We start from the raw sequence: 24,443 nt of genomic DNA on the forward strand, positions 1-24,443 counted from the left end.
GATGTGGTATCTATATACAATGGAATATTACTTAGCCATAAAAAAGAATGAAATAATGCCCTTTGCAGCAACATAGATGGACCTAGAGATTATATGTCAGACAGAGAAAGACAAATATCATATGATATCACTTATATGTGGAATCTAAAATATACAAACAGAAACAGACTCACAGACATAGAAAACAAATTTATGGTTACCAAAGGGGAAAGGGTGTGGGGGAGGGATAAATTAGGAGTTTGGGATTAGCAGATACAAAATACTATATATATAAAATAGATAAACAACAAGGTCCTACTGTATAGCACAGGGTGCTATGTTCAATATCCTGTGATAAACCATAATGGAAAAGAATATGAAAAATAATTTATGTGTATATAAAAATATACACACACACACACACACACGCGCATACACACATATATGTAACTGAATCACTTCTCTGTATACCAGAAACTAACCAACATTATAAATCAACTATACTTCAATTTTTTAAAAAAGTATACTTTTTGGAATCAGACACACATTTATTTGCATCCTGGGTCTGCCATTCACCACCTGTATGATTTGGGGCAAGTTACTCCTCTTTGAGCCTCAGTTTTCTTATCTGTAAAATGAAAATAATAATAGGGTTGTTTTGAAAAACAGTTGTAGTAACATACAAGGATTTTAGCACTGTGATATGCTTAAATACTCAAATAGTTTAATAACTAAAAGAAATTTCAGGCTGATGTATTTTTTTTTTAAATGAGGTTCTCTATTTGGAAAGATGTTTGATAACGAAAGAGTGATCAGCTAGTGATCTGTGGGCTGCCAGCTTTTCTTCTAACATGCTGTAGGATTGAAGACAATTCTGGGCTGTGATTTTCTCATTGCAAAATAAGGTCTGTTCTAGATACTGTTTTTCAATTATGTCTTTCATTTTTCTCTCTATTCTCTTCTGGGTTCCTTCTTAGATGTATTTTGAACTATCTTATTCTATCTTCTTTGTCTCAACCTCTTTTTCCTGTATTTATCTCCTTGTCTGTCCTGAATTTTAGGTTATTTCCTTGAGTTAATATTCCTAGTCTCTAATTATCAGCTGTGTACTGTTCAGACCACCTGTTGAGGTCCTACACCCCCTAAATCAGGTCTACCTCCTCTTTTATTTCTAGAGTTTCTATTTGATTCTTTTTCAGATCTGCCTGATCATTTTCTATACTGTCCTTTTTTAAAAAAACACAAAAACCTTATTACTTCTCTTCCTGTCTTTATCTCTTTTAACATTTTAAAAATAATTGTTTAAAAATTTTTTAGTCTGTTGAATTATGCCTAACTCTTGTGGTGCAGATGGTCCCATCTACATCACCATTCTGGGTGGTAGGTAGAGTTTTTTCCTAGTCTCTATTTCATGCATAGACCTTGGCGATTCTTGATTTTATTCAGGTAGTTCGTGTCCACCAAGCAGCATGCGTGAAGTTGCAACCTGGGCACCTCTCACTGAGGTGGCATCAGGGTGCCCCTCCAGTGGCTGATTCTATTACTTTTCCTGGGAGCTTTATTGGCTTCACCTCCTGCTCATTATTCTGTCTTTATTTCCTCTTTTCTTCTAGCAGTTGAGGGATTTCCTTTCCTTGGATATGAGCTCAGGCGTGTAGCCTAAAACTGTTTTAATATATTCTACCCATTGTGTGTTTTCAGATCAAGAGCTGTCTCTTTCTGCAGAGGCCTAGTACACCATTTTCACAATATTGACTGGAAGCCTCTGCAGATATCTAGACATGTACATGTATATTCCCCTGTTTAATAAATCTTTACAATATTTGGTTAAACATCTCATCTTTTTTTAGTCCTGGCATACTTTGTACAGAGATAGTTCTCAGTAACTAGGTATTGAATGAGTGAATGAATGAAATCTAAGGCATTGGTTTCCAGTTTTGAAGTTTAATAGCCCATTGGTGAAACTTTAAACTTCCCTGTTGCTTAATTTTTCAATTTTCTTCTGCCTTATTCTCTTTTTAAAAAAAGTGAACAGAATTAGAGGTGAGCCATAGAGGGGAGAATACCCAGAAACTAAAACACAGTAGAGAGTTCAAAATTGCATCAAGAATTAGTGATCCAAAGAGGAAGGTAAATATCAATAAGCCACTAAAACAGAATCAGTGAAAAGTCCCCAGGGACCCTTTTGAAAGGAGAGAGCGGTGTTATCAGCTCCCCCTGTTTCAACCATTTGTGTTTTTTCATGAAATTCAGCTCCTTATCTTTCTAAGCAGACTTTGATAAAAGATTGCCAACTAAGTAGTGTGTTTTTTCTTGACTTCCAAAGCTGCTTTAATTTTCTCATAAATACCAAGATAATCTCACTTAAACTAAGTGCCTCCTTCCATCTCAGAGCCTGTTTTCCTGCTTTTTCAGCTTGAGGAGGGTTAATATTGGCTCTGAATGAACATCTGCTGGCCCCATATTGACACAGGAATAAATTATTCAGCATGTAGTATTTGGGAATTTAAAAGCTCCATGATGAATTCTACAAAACTATATTATGTCTCTGACGTTCTAGGGTTTCATTATTTTGTCTTCAATTATTCACAAAGGCTTTTCACCTCTCAAAGCATATATGGAATTCTTCAGATCAAGTGAGCCCAAGGCTGAAACGATGGAAGACTATATTAAGACATGATGTTCTCCTTTCTGTTTTGGTAGTATTTTTCTTTTTAAGTGGACTAAACAATCCTTTCTCTACACATATAAAATGGAATCTGTTTGTTGTGAGAGTGAGCTCTTTTGTTTGCAGAACACAGGTTGTTAGGAGACACTCTCTTTGTGCAGTGTTGCCAGTCCTTTCCTGACACTTCTGGAGAAATATTTCTTGAGGATTTTAACAGTAATTCTCAACCTTTATGGACTATACAGAATTATCTGTTTCCTATATGTGCATAGAGTGGTGCATTAAGATTTAAAATTGAGCAAAGGGGTCTCCTAAATACTCCTTGAATCATTTTCTGTTTCTCCACTATCAGTGCATTAACTCCAGCCCTCTTTGTTTCTGACAGCATTGCTGTGATGGCTTCCCCCTAACTCAGAGATGTGTGTGTGTGTGTGTGTGTGTGTGTGTGTGTGTGTGTGTGTGTGTGTGTGTGTGTGTGTGTGTGTGTGTGTGTGTGTGTTGGATTGCCTTAGCATTCTGGTGGAGCCTGTGATAACAAGAAAGAATGATTGTAGAAATACAGTTCCATCCATGGAGTCCTGTACAGCTCAAAGTGTGAAGTATCTTCTAGTTTAACCTAATCCAGACCTCAAACAATATCCCATCAAAGCTAAAACTTTCCATTCTTGTGATTAACTCCAAAGAAAATTTTTGGAGAGTTTGAGCAAAACACATTAAGCATGGAAAAAAAAACCTCTTTTTTTTTTGATGAACAGATAACTAAAAACTATTAGTACTTTAAAAAGACTAGAAACTGAAATAAAGATTTCCTTACCAGCATTAATCATACACACAATACATTTGAGTCCTAAAATTGCTAGTAAATCTGCTAGATACACAAAATGTATAATAGAAAAATAAGTTGATATAGTTTTGAGAAAATTGTACTTTATCTGGAATGCAGATAATGTTTAAACTTGCCACTTTAGTACTGCTCTTATAGTCTTCTTTAGTTGCTATTTTATATACAAATGTGTGTAGGAAGGGACCAAGAAAGGTGAGAGATAATGGATCTGTTTTTCTCCAGTGCTTAATGTCAGTCTTTGCTAATGAATTAGATATGAAAAGCAATATATTTATTTACTCTTTCCCCTCCTAGGTACATACTAGACAGGTATGTCTGTGTTTTGTACATGAAGACTATTGTCCCATCTTCATTGTAACGTAATGTTGAGTTAATTTTTTTTAGAAGTGTTGAGCACTCTAAGGGGTTAATAGTAATGCACTGAGAATGTGTCATTCATCCACTTTTTTTTTTTTTTTAAACCAACTGGTTAGTGGAAAGTTAATTCAGATCTTTTCTGGGCTACAGTAAGTAATGATTTGTTTTCATATTTTGCCCCAAATACATAATGGCATAAGTTATAATGATTGTTTACATTTGTATCTAACTGTTTACAGAACATTTTTACTTATTTGATCTTATTTTATCCTCACAGTAACTTGTGACGTGAGTATGTCAGGGATTATTTTTCTCTGTTTCACAGACAAGGAAACTGAGGCCCAGGGAGGTTGTGACTGTGGCAGAGCTGAGACTGAACTCGGGCCTCTTGGCTCCTTTCCAGTGCTCTTTTCTGTAACTCCAGTCAGAGAGGGTTTGTTCTTTGGTTTCTCTGTATTATCTTTTTGTACTACTCAGGCAGATGGATGGGCTTTTGTTCAGTCATGGTAATGGACATGGCTTATGTCCCCACCTGCTTGGTATACAAGCAGAGACTATATAGAGCAGTGTCCATTTAAAATATTAAATTGCATCAAAACTTATGACATTTAAAGTACGTTTACAATTCAGTTAAGATAACAATTTCATCTGTTTCTATGTAATTACAGAGCTTTTCAGTCACTTTAATTTAGCAGGCTGGAAAAATATGACCTCTGGCTACATGGCCTTTTCATTTTATGTGCGCACACGTGCGTGTTTGTGTGTGTGTAACTGATGAACTTGGGGAGGTTTCATTACTTTCTGCTCTGCTTTTCCAAGGGCTCTAATTATCTCTACTGCAACCCCCAAGCTCCTCCTGTCTGCTGACAGCAGTCAGGATTTCCATGTGACATAGAGCAGCAGATTATTGATTTTGTTTTTTGTGTCAGTGCACTGTGTGTGTCACCTGAGGTGGTTGTGTGGGCATTTAGTTCATCAGTGATTATGAACAGGCCCCACTTTAGCTTGAGCGAGGAAGGAAATGTCAAACAGGAAAGGACTGGGACGATTCTTTTAAGAGTGAACATCAGGGAATTTATACTAGAAACACTGAGCTGTCACTTCTCCTTCAGCGTTTCACTTTGATTTCCAGTTGGCATGTTTAAAGAGGCTGACATTTCGTTTCTCCATGTTCACTTGAGCAGGGAGTATGGGATCAGAAGCCATTGATTGGTTAGAAGTAGTCTATAACTCTTAAGTAGCATTCGATCGTGAATGAAAGCTCCACATGTTTGGAAGTCAGCTCCCAAACAGCTGGGTATATCTACCGCCTGTGGAGGTCTGTCTGTTCTGATTCAAACATGGAGAAGTTGTTCTAGTTCTTCTAGGCTTCAGGGAAGGCTTACTTCCTCTCAGGTGAGAGCTAATTCCAAGGATTTTAGGAAATCTCTGTGTTCTATCTTGGGCTCAGGTAACCTCTGGAGGCCTGTGAGGCTAGGCCCACACCTGGTACCCTCTGGGAGCCCCAGGGAGTGCTGAATATCATCTCTTTCCCTTGACCCTTCAGCTACATTCCACCTTTCAAGGACAGGAGGCAGATGGGAGGATTTGAGGCCACTGTGCATGTGGGGAAGGGCTAGAGTTTTATCTACTGGTTTCACATTTTTTTTTGACAACCTGAGACCACATCTTTCTACAGTTGTTTCTAGTATCTAAGAGTGTAATGGTTATTTTCTTCCATAGATTTTACCCAAGGGTGAATCTTCTCCTATCACAGCCCTCAAACACTAGGTGGACTGTCTGAAATCAAGGTACAGGTTCTATCTATCTGACTTGGAATCGTGGAAAGGCATGTGTTTGGCTCTTTCCTGCTTGCTTCAGACTCTAGTGGCAAGCCTGCTTTTGGTTTAGATTGGTTGATGCCAATCTGATAGTTCTGAAGGGAGATGTCAAAACCCCGTTGCTTTAAGTCTCTCTCACAATGTGTGAGATTGCATAGGTGCTGTTCTTCCCACTGCCCTTCCTAGTGGGCCTCACCTGCTCCAAATAGGTTAGGAGTAAATTTGATGATCTGGGGCATTAGGTGTTCTATGCATGTATATTGTTGCTGAGTAATGTATTGATGATTGCTTCTCAAGCTGCCTGTGGTGAGACTCTATTACGAAACTCTAGGGATGAAATACGAAATCGAATGGAGTGCATGTAAATGAAGAAGAGTGGTAAGTAGAAGGAGCATGTACTGAGGAGAAAAGTGATTTTCAAGAGCTTTTCCTTTAAAATCTTTAGTTTGTTTCTACCCTGATCACGTCACTGAATGTTTTTTGAATTTTTTGCTTGCTTGTTTTTTGACTTTTAATTTTTTTGTTTTTATTTTTGTGTTTTTTTCCTTTTGATTTAAGTTGATTTCTTTCTTTCTGTGCTATGCAGTATGCTTGTCCAGTGCTCTCCCGCAGCTCCTACCCCATCCCCTGGAACAAGGGGATGGGCACTTATTTTTACCCTATCCTCTCCCTGCTCCCCTTCCTCTATACTATCTGCATTGTTTGTATGTAAAAAGTCCTGTATGTTACAGAGATTGTCGATCTGTGGAGTGTATACCAAGGATGGCTTTTAAGCAGTTTTCATGGATATTTATTTCAACAAGTCCCACTCCTTGTCACTCGCAAGGGCTACTGTCGGCCACCTGCCCTAGCAGGTGGTAGCTTTTGGATCTTTCCCCCATAGTCTGTGGCCCATTTTCAGCCAGCTTGGATCTCTTGTTCTCAAATTCTGTTGAGAGTTTGGAGTTGGTGTGGCCCTCCTGGCTTTTAGAAGTTTCCAATTATCATAAAGTGGACCCAGTGTTTCAAATAAGAGCTGTTGGCCAGCACATGTCTTCATCCCCAGCTATTCAAGTTGCTGTCCGTGATCCAGTCTGACACATTAGAGTGAAAGCAATGCACAACCACTTTGACGAGGTTGGTAATCTCTGGCATAAAGGATGATCAACTATGAACTGACAGGGGGATAGTTGGTTAGGCAAACCTGAGGTAATGTCCCAAATCTGCCACCTATTACCTTCTGGCCTTGGACATTTTATTTACCCTTCTGAACTTTAATATCTGCTAGTAAAATGAGCTAATAGTACCTATTTCACAGATTGTTGTGGAGATGAAATGATACCATATATGAAAGGTAGCCAGGGTAGTGCCTGACATTTAATGTTTGTTTTCCTTTCTTTCACACAAGCCATCCCTACCACCAACTCCCACCCCGAAGATTTAATAAGAACTCAGAAGTTTATAAGGGAAAATGAGTGTTTCACATTAGTTATATGAAATAATTTGCTTGTGAATGGTGACTTTTTTTTCTGAGAGAAGGTTTTAACATTGAATAAATTCCCTGTTATTTAAAATGCTTCAGTAAATTTTGTTTGAAGTAAAGATGATGGTCTGTGTAACTACTTAAGATCCCTTCAAGCCCTGTAATTTTGTAATTCATTGTTATCTTTGAAAAACCAATATAATATGCCTTTCTGGGTTTTAAGTTCTAATATTTATGCAGTAAAATTTTTTGAAAAAAAAAAGAGTGAGCTTCATAAGAAATTTTTCTTGTTTATGTACCCGGAGCATTAATGTTTTTGTGATGATGTTTTCTCTTAAAAATAAAAACAACTAAAATTTAGAGTTTCTTGCCTTGGGCTCTGTGAGCAAACTCAGGCAGGCAGATCCATAAAAGGTCATTGCAGGCACCTCAGCTAATTCAGTGACCGTAGCTCTCTGAGATGAGTGAGGCTGAGGGAAATGGGAGGGAAGGAGGGCTGGGAAAGGAGATGGTTCAGGACTTGAGGACTCAGTAGTCCCACGTGCTGTGTAAGGATCTTCAGAGGGTGATTATTAGCATTTTGGCAGCAGTTATTTTTTTTCCCTACCTGTGAGTTTTTTTTTCAGGGGTCTAGCTTTGGAAGTTCTGTTAAACCAGCACTTTATTGGCTATAATATGACATATCCCTTTGTGGTTCCAAATATTTGTGGTTGTTGTGTTTGTTTGTTTTAATTTCAGTTCCTGTGATATTAAGACCAGCTGATTAAAGTTATTTATTTCAATAGAGAAAGGTATTATGACTAAACTGTGCTGAATAAAACTTCAGTCAGGGCAGCAGCATACTTCCATGGAAAGAGCAGGGCCTTTGAAGTTAGATCTGAGTTTGAATCCCAACTGAATTGCTTGAGTGTGTGTGACATGGGGTAGCTGCTCAGCCTCTCAGAGGCTCCTCTCCCTCACTAGAAAAATGAATTGGTAATTCTTATGGGTTTAGGGTGGTTGAGAGCATTGATTTATGTCAAGTGTCCTATATGTAAGGGTATCCCCATGTTCTTCTACTTCCCCTTCCACTCCTTATTCATAAAAGAATTCAACCTCTGGTTTCACGTGGGGCCAGGGCCTTTCCAGCTCCTTTGGAGATGAAAGGAGAGAAAAAACCCTCCCTTTCTCCTCCTAATTAAGGTCAGAGAGACTCATTTTCTCACCCCTTTGGGAAACTTCCCTATCCCAATGGGCTATATCTTATTTCATGCAGATTATAGAATTAGGATGATTATAAAATAACTTTGAGAATAGGGCATAAGTGGAGTGCCTGTGTGGTTGTTAATTGTAATAATTCTCATCGCTAATAATACCAATCGGAAGAATGGATTTATTATTTTCAGTTATGTTTTCTTTAAACATTCCAAATCTTTAAACATGTTAGAGACTCAGTCCTACAATTTCCTTAACGCTTTCAGATTCTTCAGTTTGACAGGTGGTATCATGATTTAATACTAGCAACAAGGTATTTGTTGTATGTTAATTCTTAAGCCTATTTCAAAAAGACCTTAATATCTGATTATTTTAATCAGAAAGGAAAGCTGAAGAAATTTTGAGTTGAGATTATTTTAAAGGAAGCATGGTTGAATTTGCTGTTCTTTTCTTGGTAATGTTGCTTCAGGTAGTGAATGTTTCATTATTCTCTCTGGTCAGTGGCTGTTCTTTAAGACTCAGCTTGAAGGCACTTGTTTTAAATGTAGTCTAATTTCTGACTTGTGTTGCAAGACACCACACTAAATTTCTGGACCTGTGATGACAGGATTGGTGATGGTTAGCACACTTTTTCGTAGACATAGAGCAGAAGCCAAATGACTAGTAGAATGACTAAGGCTGTTTTAAAATAGTAAATGCTATTTGTTTGTATTGAATTTTATAATACTGCTAAAGGGTAATTGGGGATATATACATATGTGGTTATGTTCATGTATAAGCAATAGCATATACTTAATGTTGAAATAAAGAATTCTTTTCTTTGTCCTTTCTGTATGCTCCCAAGGAAATTAAAAATACCAGAACACTGGGTTAATCCACGTTTTTACTGTTCATGTAATTTTTTAAATAGGTAGAAGCTAGTTTTATATCGGCATTTGAAAGCTATAGAGCAGCTGTACTGGTGTGCAGAATACATAACTCAGTGAAAATGTTGCTGCATACAGACTCCAATAGATGTTTATAGATGGTTGCACATGTTCCAAATTAAATTATATTCATCTCCAGTGCCACGTTCTACAAGTCTCACAAAAAGGACTTACCTGTGCTCGATCAAAGTAATCCTTTGGAATTCTTGAATTAGGTTTAGGACAGTGTTACTCCTCTGTATCACAAACTTTTAAAGACGCATGTGACTTGCCCCATCCAGGATTTTCTGTCTAATCTCTATTGTATTTTAATCTATATTTAAACAACTTTGTGGATTATACATTTTGGAGATGGTTCTTACTATTAAGTAAATCTGTAATTTAATATGCATCATTCATAAGGTGTTGTACTTTTTCATTATGTTTACATGTGTATGTATGTTCCCTTTGCCACCAATTAGAAGTTGTCACAGTGAAAATATTTCTTTTGCTTAACTTTCTTTTTTTTGGTGAGAATTAGCCTGGTTCTCTAGTAGCAGAGGCTGATGTGAATTAAAAGGTTTTTGGAATTTCCTCTCATGGTCTAATAAAATTTGTAGTTTAGGTCTGAGTTTGTATATGTTAATTTCTCACATTCATTTGAAAAATACTTTATACTTTAAGCTATTCTAGTTTCTCTTATCTGGCTAGTTTCCATTATATAGTTATAATACGATCAACAGTTTGTTCTACAAATCAGACATGCTGCATGGATACATTTATCTGATAAAACTGTGGTATGCCTTCAGCTCTGATATACAAATTTGATTGGATCTGTATGAAAGATATGTTTTTAACACATGCTTTTACACATATATGCATGTACATATAATTTTACACATACTTTATTGCATGTATCATACATATATAAAATCTAAGTGTCTTATAAATTAATTTCATCTTGCTTTGTCCGCTTTTATCTGTGACGTTTATATAACCAAATGACTATTTTAAGTCAATTTAAACCAACATAAAAAATTAGAGAAATTCCAAATTTTGTAAAATAATATATGTTTGAATAGAAAAATATTGGCAGTATATAAGCTAAAATGAAAGTGATGATCTCTGGGTAATGAGATTAAAGGATGAGCTAAATTTTTGTTATGCTTTTTATTTTTCCTAAATTTTCTGGAATGAACATATATTCTTTAATTAGAATAATATAAATCATTTAAAAAATAATATTTATCTTTTTATTTTTGGCTGCATTGGGTCTTTGTAGCTGCACATGGGCTTTCTCTAGTTGTGGTAAGTGGGGACTACTCCGTTACGGTGGCTTCTCTTGTTGCGGAGCTCGGGCTCTGGGTGTGTGGGCTTCATTAGTTGTGGCACGTGGGCTCAGTAGTTGTGGCTCACGGACTCTAGAGCACAGGCTCAGTAGTTGTGGTACACAGGCTTAGTTGCTCCACGGCATGTGGGATCTTCACGGACCAGGGCTCGAACCCGTATCCCCTGCATTGGCAGGCGGATTCTTAACCACTGCGCCACCAGGGAAGTCCCTAAATCTTTAAAATAAGATAAATGTAGGGAATTCCCTGGCAGTCCAATGGTTAGGACTCTGCACATTCACTGCCAAGTACGCAGGTTCAGCCCCTGGTTGAGGAACTAAGATCCCACAAGCCCCCCGGTAAGGCCAAAAAACCCAACCAAACAAACAAACAAATAAGATAAATGTAGTTTAAATTTTTTTGAAAGAAACATTTGAAATTTATTCTACCTTTTAGTTGAGAAATGTGTTTTTACTTGATTACTAATGTGATAAATATATTAGCATAAAAATTTTGAGTTTAAATTATGAAATAAACTGTAAAATAATTTTTTAGTAATATTAAGTTTTTATTGCACCATCACATTAGCATGTTAATTATGCTCTGAGAACATAGTTCTCTAACCTAGTCCATATGTAGCAATTAGGGAATTTAACACAAGAAACAATTTTAACTTTTATAAAACAAAGATCAATAACTTTTTTTTTTTTTGGCTGCACCACGCGGCTTGCGGAATCTTAATGCCCCGACCAGGGATCGAACCCGTGTCCACTGCAGTGGAAGCACAGAGTCCTAACCACTGGACCACCAGGGAATTCCTCGGATCAGTAACTTTTTATTACAGAGTTTTGAAGTATGTTCAGAGTACAAATACATACCAAAATTGACTAACATTAAAACGTGTTTATGATATAATCTGAGCTAGTTCAAAATTGCAAAAGCCCCTAAGGAAAGAATTAGTAAGTCTGACAAATTCCAAAAGAAACATGAAATGTACTCATGTTGTTATGACTTTGCAATTAATTGAGCAGCTTTTTTTTCTTCCTCTGTTGTTTTGATGTATTGGTCTCCAAATGCCCACAATTTTTGTTTGCATTTATCTTCAATTCATCTTAATTAGGGAGCTGAACAAAGGCAGTACTCTTTTGACCTTAGAGTTAGATGCTTCTTGGGATCCTCAGGGCATTAGTCATCTTTAGGATTGTTTTAGCCTCTTGAAGATGCTACAGGTTGTACTCTTTGGAGACTTTAAAGTATTTTCTCTTCCTAGTCATCTAATTTAATTCAATATTTCAGGCTATATTTAACGCTGGGAAACGACATCTGGACAATAAAAAAAAAGCGATATTTTCAGAGCATTCATTAAACCTGTAAAATGTTATTTTCTCTACTCTGGTCACTTTATAGAGGACCTTAATTGTAGACCCTATTTATTAGAGACTCTTGAATGCATAAATCAATTTTGTCATTTTCTTTGGTCTAATGATAATGTGACTTGTTAATAATTACTCTAATAACTTCCAATTAATGAGAATTGTGACTTCATATTAGATTCCTTCTAATTAGTACTTTGTCATTTTACATCATCAGAAAATGGTGTTTACTGGTCTGGAAGTAAGGAAAGAGTTCCATTTGGCAGTAGGTGGTTCATTAACACATGGAAAGAAATAGACTGGCTCACACCCTTCTTGCCAATTGCAAGTGTTTTTGTTAAAAGGGAAAGCTTGCCCTGCCTTGGGGGAAGGATGGTGGTGGCAGATATCTTATCCAGGACTCTTATGTTAGGTTTTCTTTTTGGAAAAAAATGTTTGAAAAAGAGACATTGAAATGAAACCAAGTATGATCATCACAAGATTCCAAATGATAGTGAATGTGGAAGTATTAAGGAGAAATTTAGGATGCCTCAGCAGTTAACCACTCTATAAATAATTAAAGAAGATTACATTTCATAGAACAGGATTTTAGGATGTTACACAGTTCTAAAGACCCTTAAGAGATCATTTAACCCAACCCCTCACTTTAGAAATGATGGAATTGAGGCTGGGAGAGGGAAAGTAATTGAAATTCATATAACTGGTCATTTACAGGGCTAGTACCAGCCCAAGGTTTCTTTACTACCTGTCTAGTGTTCTAGTTCACTACCATATATTATCACTGTCTTAATTAGTGTGCGATCAGGAAGATTAGGCTAAATGTGATTATGATTGAACTAGAGGCTAGAAAATACAGTGATTTGTTTTCTTTAGGTTTGTCAGAAGTTTGGTATAAAATTAGGCCAAAGAACTTTAACTTCTTTCACCATAATTGACAAAGTAAGTGATGAATAAGTATAAGGATTTTTAAAAATTTGGCATGTAAATGCTTTTTAAGTTAAATGTCATAGGAATAAGGAGCCCAATTGTGTAATTTAAGAGATTTTCCTGTTAGGCATAAGTGTAGCTACTATAGAAGTGTGGATAGAGGCACAAAATGATCAGGTCAGAATTGAATGCTAGCAGAACAGTGAACATAACCTAGTTCATTTTCATATGGAAGACACCCCCTGGTATAGGACAGAGGGACATTCTTACTTCATCGCTTGAAATGATTTCTCTGCTGTTGCAGTGTGAGACAAACAGCTGAAAAGATCAGGTTTTGAGTGGATACTAATGTCTCCAAACTATTTTATTTCAAGTATACTGATATCTGTATACTGTTATATCTGTTTATGTTGAAATCTAGAAGCCTTCACTCTCAGGGGAGGATGAGTGAGACAGCAGGAAGAGATCAACTTTCTAAGCCTCCCTTTTTGTTTTTATTACAAGGTGTTTGTACAGTTGTTACTTTTGTCCAGTTAAAAAAAAATTATTCAGATTGTTTGAAATAAACAAAAGAAAATTTGAATGATTTTCAAACAGACTAAATTGACCTCTTGTAATTTAAAATCGTTTTATTTTTGTTTGCATTGGCTCTACTTATTGCACTTAAATATTTCTTCTGGAAGGACCTCTTCTGATCTGTGGTCTCACTGGCAAATGAAATCAGTGTAAGCACTTGAATTTCAAATGCATGTCTTTTACATTTAAATTGCTGTTCTCTGCTGTAGGAAGAGCTCATGAAAACCATCTATAGTTCGTAAGACTGGACTCTTGCAGTGAAATTAGAGGCCATTAGAACTATTGGTCTTATTTCCGACTGAATTAGTTAACTGCCTGTTAAGGTTCAGAGCTTATTGACCAATAGGCATTTATTACCCTGGCCATAAGGACACAATGATTTCTATTAAATTCCAGAGTTTATGGGAATAAAAAAGAGGTCTTGCAAAGAAAGTGGTTAGTGACTGCATTTAATTATTAGGATTAATTAGGCATTTAAATGTGGATATAAAGTATGTTTTAAAAACACGTATTTCTGTTTCATTGCTCTGAGCCAATTGCTGAAGGGAATGAAGATTTTGTTGTTCTTTCTTGAAAGTACTTCTGGTTCTCTTGTTTCACAGTGTATATACTGAAATTGCTGAGCCGTGTCATCAGAGAGAACTTATCAATAGTACAGGATATTTGGTAGTTTAACATTTGCCATTAATAATATTCAGGATAATTTTGAAAATAATCAACATGGTTGGTATAGGATATTAAATGTACTCTCTGGGAGCTTAAGAAAATGATTTGTCTTTTTTTTCAAGGACTTTTAACATGAGAACTTCAGAACCTTTATTTCTATCACTTCTATATTTTTATTTAATTATAGTCACAATTGTATAATTAATAAGGATTCTTTACATAAGATACCAATTAAATTAGGGGCTTTGTACATCATTTTTGAACTTGTAGTGGTTAAAAATGTATCTTAGAAGCTAGTTAAAATAACTTCTTAAAAAATTAATGTATCCTGAAAGAAGGTAGAGAGAATGACAGATTATGAAGTGGAACCTAGTTTTTAAGCCTTTGGGATTCTATCCATTTCATTAAATGTTGATGTGGGATCTGAATATTCATCTCTAAGACCATATGAAATGAAAAGCTGTGGAATCAGAGTTACTTCTCTGTAGAAGACTCATTTGCAAGTGTCAGCCAAGATTCCTTTCAAACAACTTGAAATGGGTTTCTTAATTTGCTTAAGAAGTGTACTTTCAGGAACTTGATGCAACTAAGTTCATTTGCATTTCCTCTGGACAAAATAAATCCACTTCATTGATACTGGTTTGGATAATTTCTCCCCAAGGGGCTGTGCATCTTTTTCAAACTCCGAGGTCCAAGAGCATTATGGGTAAAGCTTACTAGGTTAAATTCATATCTGTCCTGGCTAGGGAGCTTGCTGAGCCCGTAAGAGATGTAAATATAGATTTAGTCTTCTGGATTTCAATGTCTAAGGAAAGGAAGGAGGAGAGAACTGAGATTTTGAAAGACATTGAGTTCAAGGAATGAATTTGGAAGCAGTCAGGATTACAAATTTAGGAAAAGCAGAATGAGAGGTGTGCTAGCAGGATGGAATTCTTTACTAATATATTTATTGATGGGTAGATTATATGTCTATGGTAGGCTATATGTATTTAGATATGAATAAAATAAACCCTGCTTTTGAAGAACTCATTTTCTGTTAATTTGTTATTTGTTTGTTTGTTCACTCATTCATTCAGTAATCATTGGGTAACTACTCTGTGTGAAACACCACATTGGAGATACAAAGATGAAAAATCATTGTTTCTGCATTTCAGGAGCTTTCGGGTTGTGAAATGTATTTCTGACATTCCCATTTGGAACACGGAAAAAGTGTTCCCTTATAAATGCTGTTTTAAAGGGAAGCTGCATGTTGTAGGAATGGAGTCCTGGCTTCAGAGCCAGGCAGTTCTGGGTTTGAATCTGTTCTGTCATTTACAAGCTCTTCCCTTGGGCAAGTTATTTAACCTTTATCAGCCTCAGGGTCCTTATCTTTAAAGGAAGACATAATAATCTACCTTGCAGGATTATTCAGACTAAATAGGATTACTTGTGTGGAAGTGCTTGTCACATACTAATGAATATCAGTTCCATTTCTTTTCCTTTCTGTAATACTGCTAGTTTTGTAATCCAGTGGCATTTTCTATGAAGTAGGTCATTGTGAACTGGCTGGATAATATAACTACCCTTTACAGGATAATTTTTTTTTAATGGAAAGATGCTTAAAACATTCTGAACAACTGGCTTGAAAATGAACTTTTAGAAAACAATTCCTCTGTAAATTGGGGAGGATCCATATTCAATTTTATATGCACTTGTTTATATGTTACTTTGAAACAATTCTTTAATTATTTAATGTGCAGCTTTTACATATGTTCCCAAGTTGATTATATGCTTTCTGAAAGCTGAGATTAATTATCTCTTCTTATATATCTCTGTAGCACTGAATACGTGATACATGGTAGTTAGAGAATATGTTACTGATGAAAGGTTAAAGTTACAGAAAAATGCCAAAGATGAATTTAATTAAAAATATGAAATCATTTTGATTCTGCAGTTTAAAACTTGTTAACAAATAATACTAGAAAATAATGTTTCAATTTAAAAGTTTTATAGAAAGAGAGCTTAAAGGATAGAGGGTACGATGTTAGCAATTTGTGATCTTTGGAAGAGGTGCGAATCACACCATTGCTGCACCAAAGGTACCTGTCACATAGCACACCAGAATTATGTGCAAGAAGAATCTAACAGGTCAAAGAACAACATTAATCTGGAACTGTTTAGCCAGTCGAGGCATCAGTTGTCTGTGAATGTTATTCTTTGTGCATAATTACCAAGACATAGATTTATTAGTAGAGTTATGCAGTTGTATTCAGTTGTTGTGCTTGTTTTCACATGATTTTGTAAAATACAGATAATACCACTGAACAGGTAATTTTTTGCACATTGATATTACACCTCAATAAAATTTCTGAATATTTCTCAATCAAAATAATTTATTAAGTTTTCTAGTTATGTAAGAACTGCTGTGCTATTCTGATGACTCTTTTGAAAGATAATTCATTAACCCTATTTCTGCTGTTTCTGGTTTGGAATTGCTGCCATAATTTTATAGGAATGCCTCACCAATAGGACTGTTACACAGATGAATGAAAGCATCCTGTGCTTGTTGGCAGGCACTAAGTAGGCTCTAAGCAAACTGAAATTCGTTGAATCTTAGCAGGGCTATTAAGAAAATAAGTACAAATTGTCAGGAGAAGAGAAATTTTTTCCTTAACATCATCACTTGACTCTTGGGTAAGAAATGTTAGGCAAGAAAGAGACTGTTTCAATTTGTCATCCTCCTGAGACCTCAAGATGTTATCTGCAGTGCTGAAATAAACCATTCCTTTCTATAAGCAGAGAAAATAGAAAATGGTTTATGCCCAGATTGGTCCATTTAGTTAGGAGGACAGTCACATAAATAACTACCTAAGAAAACAAAAACAAAGAAGGAAAATGGGAAACCTGAATCCCTGGCATAGACCCTTTCAGGATTAAATCTCTGTAAATACTATGTGCAAAACAGAACTGCCGGTTTAGGGTAACTGTGATGTGCTAAGAGGAAGACATTATGAACTTTAACCTTTCTTTACCTTAGTTTTTCTATCTATAAAAATAAAAGCCATTTTCTTTTCATGTCTCATAGGGGAAAGCTAGATTAGCTCATGATTGAGAGAAAGCACTGGCATCAAGGGGTTACAGAGATGTAATGAGGATAATAACGTAATTACTGAACATGTGTCAGCAGTAGGATGTGACTATTTAGAAGTGCATAAGGTCCCAGGATGTACACAGACAGAGAAAGAGCATATATCAACTGTACTTGTTGACATCAAGTCCTATTTATTACATTTCTGTGACTTAGTTATTTTTCTTTAAGGTATATAAATATATCTACCTTAGTGAGACAGGAGAATCTTTGGGGGTGAGTCATAGGATAGCAGGAAGAAAGTGGGAGGCAGCATGATGTAAGTGAAAGAGTATGGATTTTGGCATCAATCCATCCTGATTGAATGTTTGCCCACGAGCTGTGCAACTTGAGCAAGTTTCTTTACTTCTCTGAACTCTTCAAGTTTTTCATTTTAAAAATAGAGTTGATAATGCCTACTTTCCAAAGTCATTATGGGAACTAAATGAGTCATCTCATGCCATTCTTTCCCACTGAGGTGGGGTTCTTTGAATTCCATGAACATACTACACTCTTTCTAGTCTCAGGCCTTTGCACCCCTTCCTGCAGTGCTCTTTCCTTGGTTGGCTTCTTACCATTCTTAACTCTCAGCTTAAATGGTACCTTTTCTGGGTATGTTTTAAAATAACGTATGTCTCCCCCACCAGTTATTCTTTATTACTCTACATGTTTTGTTTCTTTATTGTACTTTCACAACTTATTTTATTTTTTCACTGTGTATTTGTTTTCTCTTGCACTAGATATGAGCTTTAGAAGTGCAGAGACACTGTCTATCTTCTCTCCCTTGGGTTTCATTGGCACAGGACGTGGCATGGAGCTAATCATGCAAATATTTGTTTAAAGAATGAGTGAATGAATGTAAAGCACCTGGAAGAGTGTTGGTAAATTAGGAGGCACTTAATGAGTAGTAGCTATTATAGTTATTGTTAGTAATTGTACCACTACGCATAGGTGTAGGTATCCATTCTTTCTCTGCTTCCTGCCCTAGAGCTCCAGGAGAGAGCAAAGAACAGTAGAGCTCTTGCATATTTGCCACTTCACTGGGTGTCACAGCCAAGGGGAAAATGGTTTCCTTTCCTCGAATTAAAATTAACAATCAGTTCTGGTTATTCAAGGTGGTTATTATGTTCTGTTAGTTGAGCAAATACTGAGTGAGCAAATACTGAACCATTGCTCCTATGGGAAATACAGGGTTAGGTTCCTGCAAGTCTCTGGTCACAACATTTTTGTCAACTGATCAACATAAAACTTTGTTTTATGTGTGCTTCTGTTTAAATATACCTGAGTTAATATATATTGTTGATTCATTAACATTGAACTCATGGCCAGCAGCACTGTAAATCATTCCTGAGCAAAGCTTATCTAACACATGTGTTTTCTCTCTAAGGAACATAACAGGTTTGTACTTAGGAACACTCTAGCACTACACTTGGGGACCATTTAAAACTGAAAACACGGGCTTCCCTGGTGGCGCAGTGGTTGGGAGTCCGCCTGCCGATGCAGGGGACACGGGTTTGTGCCCCGGTCCGGGAGGATCCCACATGCCGCGGAGCGCCTGGGCCCGTGAGCCATGGCCGCTGAGCCTGCGCGTCCGGAGCCTGTGCTCCACAACGGGAGAGGCCACAACAGTGAGAGGCCCTCGTACCGCAAAAACAAAAAACAAAAACCAAAAACTGAAAACACCAGTGAAAAGGATACTTGTTTACTTATGACAACTGAAGTAAGAAGACAAAGTGTCAGCTTGTTTTAGGAATATGTGGATTGGGTGACTCAGATTTTTTCTGCTCTGCACTTGTCCTTGAATGAACATGAAAGCACCAGGAGTATTGATTTTAGGGTTACAAATAAGTTTTAGTAAGTAGTTGAATTCACAAATATAGAATCTGTGAATAATGAGATTAACTATACATATTACTATCCATTTTTTATATTTAATCTCATAACTTCATATTTTTGGCTTTACTTTAAATAATAATTTATATAAATATAATGTTTATATAAATAACTCTACTTCCATGGTAGTTTTGTTGTTTGTTTTATACAAAGTGCATTTCATTTTTAAGTATTCTTTTTGTTTCATTATAGGATTTGCAGTGTGTATTGTCTGTGTGTGTTTGTGCATGCTTCTCATTGAGATGCCCAAAGCATCATTTTACTTTTCAAAACACCTTTAAAATTTTTAAATCATTCACATGACTCACAACCCTGAATTGATCTTAATAGATTTATCCCTTGACTTTATTTGGGTTGTACTTTGACCCTGTCTGGAGTAGTTGGCAAATGGGCGAAATGCTAGTAATAAAAATCAGACCTGAAAAATAAAAGAGTTTTCTGTTCATCCGTTTGAAGGATATTTGGATTGTTCCCAGTTTGGGGAAATTATGAATAGAGCAGTGGTAAGCATTCATGTATAGGTTTTGTGTGAACATCTGTTATTTCTCTAGGATAAACACCTAGAAGTATGATTGCTGGATTATATAGTAAATCTGTATTTTACTTTATAAGAAACCGAAAAACTATTTTCCAGACATTTGCATTATACCAACAGTGTATGAGAATTCTAGTTGCTCTGTATCTTCACCAGCACTTGGTATTGTCTTTGTTTTGTTTGTCTGCTGTTCAAATAGGTATATAGTGGTTTACTTTGCATTTTCTTGACTAATGTTGGCTGATGGCTAATGATGTTGAACATCTTTTTCTTGTGCTTATTTGCTATCTGAATATCCTCTCTGCTGAAGTGTCTGTTCAAATCTGTTGCCCATTTTTTATTGGGTTCTTTGTTTTTTATTTTTAAAATTTATTTTTATTTATTTATTTTTGGCTGCATTGGATCTTCGTTACTGTGCACGGGCTTCTCATTGCAGTAGTTTGTCTTGTTGCAGAGCATTGGCTCTAGAACACGGGCTTCAGTGGTTGTGGCACGTGGGCTCAGCCTGGGCTCTATCAGCAGGCTCGGTAGTTGTGGTGCATGGGCTTAGTTGCTCTGCGGCATGTGGAATCTTCGTGGACCAGAGATTGAACCCGTGTCCCCTGCATTGGCAGGTGGATTCTTAACCACTGTGCCACCAGAGAAGCCCCTTTGTTTTTTAACTCTTAAGTTTTCATAGTTCTTTGTATTTCAGCATCATTCTTTTTTTTGCGGTACGCAGGCCTCTCACTGCTGTGGCCTCTCCCGTTGCGGAGCACAGGCTCCGGACGCGCAGGCTCAGTGGCCACGGCTCACGGGCCCAGCCGCTCCGCAGCATGTGGGATCTTCCTGGACCGGGGCACGAACCCATGTCCCCTGCATCAGCAGGCAGACTCTCAACCACTGCGCCACCAGGGAAGCCCTCAGCATCATTCTTGAAGGATGTTTTCCTGAAGTATAGAATTCTAGGTTTACATTTCTTTTCTTTTCAGCCCTTTAAAAAATGTCTTTCCGCTGCTGTTTCTGATGAGAAGTCTGCAGTCATTTGAAATGTTATTTCCCTGCAAATAATATGGTATTTTTCTCGGACTGCTTTCAAGATGTTTCTCTTTGTTTTTAGTTTTCAGTATTTTGATTATGATGCTTCTAGGCATGGATTTCTTTGGGTTAATCCTATTTGGGGTTTGCCGACTTTGAATCTGAAGGTTTGTGTCTCACATATTGTGGGAAATTTAAAATAATTTCTTCAAGTTTTTTTTTTTCCTGTTCCACATTTCTTATCGTCTCCTACTGGGATACCAATGACATGAATATTAAAGCTTTTGTTATTGCCCAACATATTCCTGAGGCTCTGAATATGTTTGGTTTTCAATTATTTTTCTCTCTGTTGTTCAGATTGGGTAATTTCTTTTGGTCTATCTTTAAATTCACTGATTCTTTTCTCTGTAATCAAAGTTGTGCTATTGAGCCCATTCCTAAATATTTCACTTTAGTTATTGTATTTTTACGTTTAAAAATTTTTATTTGGTTTTTCTTTGTATCTTTTATTTCTTTGCTGGGAATGTCTGTCTTTCCATTTTTCACAAGACTACTTGCCCTTCTTGCAGCATGGATATAATAGTTGCCTGATTATTTTAATTTCTGTGTCATTTCAGAGTTGGCATCTGTTTATTGCCTTATTTCCTTGTGAGTAGAGATTTTTTTGGTTCTTCATAGACCAAGTAATTTTGCTTATATCCTGAATGCTTTGGTATTATTCATTGCATCTTGTTTATATTTTAAGAAGAATATAGTTTGTTTTAACAGACAATTTACCTGGTTAGGTTCAGGCTATAAGTCTCAGCCCATATTTTGTGGACTTTGGTTCCAAAGTCTGTTAAGTTTTCAGAGTTTTTGTAGTTCTACTGGGACCTTTCTTTTGTATGCACCACCCAATGGCCAGTTTGAGAACCAGGTGGTAGTCTGTTCTGTAGTTTAGTTCTCAAAGCCTTGGTATGCTATTTAAGGTCAGATCCAAACACCTCTTTATGGGATCTCTCATAAGCTCCCTCCTATGTCTTTTCAAAAATTCCCCAACACTTTCCAGCTCTCTGGCTGCCCTCCTCCCTTCCCATCCTCTAGCCAAAACTAGGGGTTTAGTTTCCCTGCTCTGCCATGCATGTCCTATAACCATGTCTTTATGAGGCATCAAGTAGTGAGAGGGCAGAGAGAGAGAGAGAGAAAAAAAAGCATTAGGACTCATCCTGAGCTCTGGGGACCACAGCTCCTGTGATGAGGGTCCTCTTCCTCAGAATTTTATATGCCTGCCCAGCAGCCACTGCTGTTACTGTCCTTGGCACTGTTGGTTTGCCAGGGGAGTGGACTGGGAAAGAATGGAAAGAGGATTTTAAAAATGGGATTTCTCCACTCTTTCTGACCCTTGGGAGTTCTCTTTCTTGCTTCTCTGACCAGAAGAAGAGGACTTTACTTGGAGAGCTTTCTGTTTGCACCAATGAGTACTTCCTCATTTTAAGCTGCTTTTGAATCCAAGATGGGTGATACCAGATGGGAAGAATAAACAGACCAACAGAAAACCCATTGCTGATTTGGTACTGCTTTGAATTCTGGTCTCCTTCCTCAATTCATCTGCTGCCATTTACAGAGAGCTCTTCCATGAAGTCTTTCCAGGATGTGGTTGTATTCAGTGGGAGAGATCGGATGCTTACTCTACCTTGCCTAGAAATGGAACCCCTTCTCTTTTGAAAAGATATGAAGTGTATTGTTATGTTTTTGTGCTGGTAGGTATTGAGGGGCAGACGTTTTCCTTTTTCTTGTTTTTCATTTTGATGTGTGGCACCTTAACACATGTGCCAGTGTAGAAAGATTACCTAATATAGGACGGGGACAGAGGTAGACTGTGAAGTTTATTGTTTAGAAAAGCATGTGTGAAATATTTGTGTAAGTTTTTGGGGGCATATATTCTTGCCTTTCAGCCCTGCTCTTACCACTTGCTCATGTCACCCTGTCATGTCCCTCTCCCCAATACATATTCTTTTCTGGAGACTCTTTGTGTGAGCTAGCAATTGACAAAGGTAAAGGCTATCAGTGGTTTAGGCAGCACTTCTGAAACTTTGCTTTCCCAAATACCTAAAAAGTCAGAAGAGAGGTACTATTCCAAGGATTGGGGCTATAGATGGAACGGAGATGGGTATTTATTTATGTTTTTAAAAATTATGTGAACTCTTTTATTTTCTTCTATAATTTTCATATAAAAATAATTCTCCATTGATTATAAGAAAGTACCACTGTGGTGCAGGAAGTTATGCATGTGTCAGAACAGTGGTTATATGGGAGTTCTCTGTACTTTTCACTCAGTTTTGTGGTGAATCTAGAACTGCTCTAAAAACAAAGTTTATTAATTAAAAAGATTCTCTCCCAGAAACTTCAAATAGATTTGACGTTTCAGGAGATATGTTATGTTATTGTATGACTTTGACCTTCTGCATGGTTTGGGTAGAGTTACATTATGGTAGGTGAGATGCCAAGTGTTTTTTTCAATAGTTAGTGAATCCTTTAATTCCCACATTGTTGGCGTCAGTGTTTTTCGTAATTCTCTCTGCCCACCATTATTTTTTTTTTCCATTTTGCTTCTGGTTTTAGCACTTTCCCCAGGACCAGTCTATATGTGTGAAGGCACACATGCTCTGTGTTCTGGGGTAGAGGGAGAGTTGGTAGGGCATGGGCACAGAACTCATGCTGAAGCCAGGTGATGTCTTGGCCATTGTTCAGAAAATTCCCTGGTTTTCTTCTTGGCATGACTTTACACTCCTCCTATGCCACACCCATAGAGTGAAGGCACAAGATATGGGCAGTTCAGAACCATTACTCTAGGGGACTTCAAACTTCTTTCATTGTTTACTTTTAAAGTTTAAAAGGGAAACTCCAGATGATGGTAGACACATCTTATAATTTGACATAAACTTTAACACGGGGAATTCCTCCAGTGCTAGAAATTGACACCTACTTAGTTATTTAACTCCTGGTTGTCATTTTATCTTTAACTGCTTATCAGATTTCTGGTTTCTTTTCAAAATATGATTTTCCCATAAACTTGTTACTTTAACACTTTTGATATAATTAGTTTAAAACTAATTTTGGGAAAAAAAGTTGATATGATATGAAACAATTATGATTGAGAGCAGATTTCTTTTAGAAATTGATATTCAATGTACCAAAAGCCATGTTGAAGAGAAAAACAATTCACAGCTGCAGATTTGGTTAGAACATTATGTTTAGGCCATTTGAGCCTCTGACTCTGGGTTGCAAACTAAATAATGGTGTTTTCTAAAATAGCCTTCAATCTCTTGCATGTACTTTCAGCATATGATAAGACAGACTAGTAAAAAATAGAAGCATAGTTTTCTGGAGAGATAGGAATGATTACTCCCAGCTGAGCAGGTAAAACATTGCTACATGAAGAATGTGTTCTTTGCTGATTCTCAAGGTTTTATTTATTTTTATTTTTAATATAAAGTGTCAGCAAATAGAAGCAAAAGAAAATCCACTTGAAAATGTCAGAAAATAAATGAAGCATAGCAAATTGTATTGCAGGTAAAAATCCATTTTAACCAGCAAACAAACAAGTGTTGGGTGAGAAGCTTGCTGATGGCTCCTTTTGTTTCTTTTTGATTTAAAGCCTCATGCTTGTAATCTAATTAACATCGAACTGAGTTGCAAGTACAGTGGTCTGTTTAGTTCAATAATAATACATTTATATGAAAGGTTAATGAAATGAATTTTCCTTCCATTCAATTCATTAAAAATTGTTCTACAATCAACGGTTGCTAATGGA

General features: G+C 36.7%; 1 protein-coding gene across 1 annotated transcript in view; it reads left to right on the forward strand.

Moving 5' to 3' along the window:
- TTC28 (tetratricopeptide repeat domain 28) overlaps positions 1-24,443 on the forward strand; it is a 405,403-nt gene that overhangs the window by 80,124 nt on the left and 300,836 nt on the right. The window lies entirely within an intron of this gene.

This window comes from Lagenorhynchus albirostris, chromosome 14, assembly GCF_949774975.1.
Source record: "Lagenorhynchus albirostris chromosome 14, mLagAlb1.1, whole genome shotgun sequence".
NCBI lineage: Eukaryota > Metazoa > Chordata > Mammalia > Artiodactyla > Delphinidae > Lagenorhynchus > Lagenorhynchus albirostris.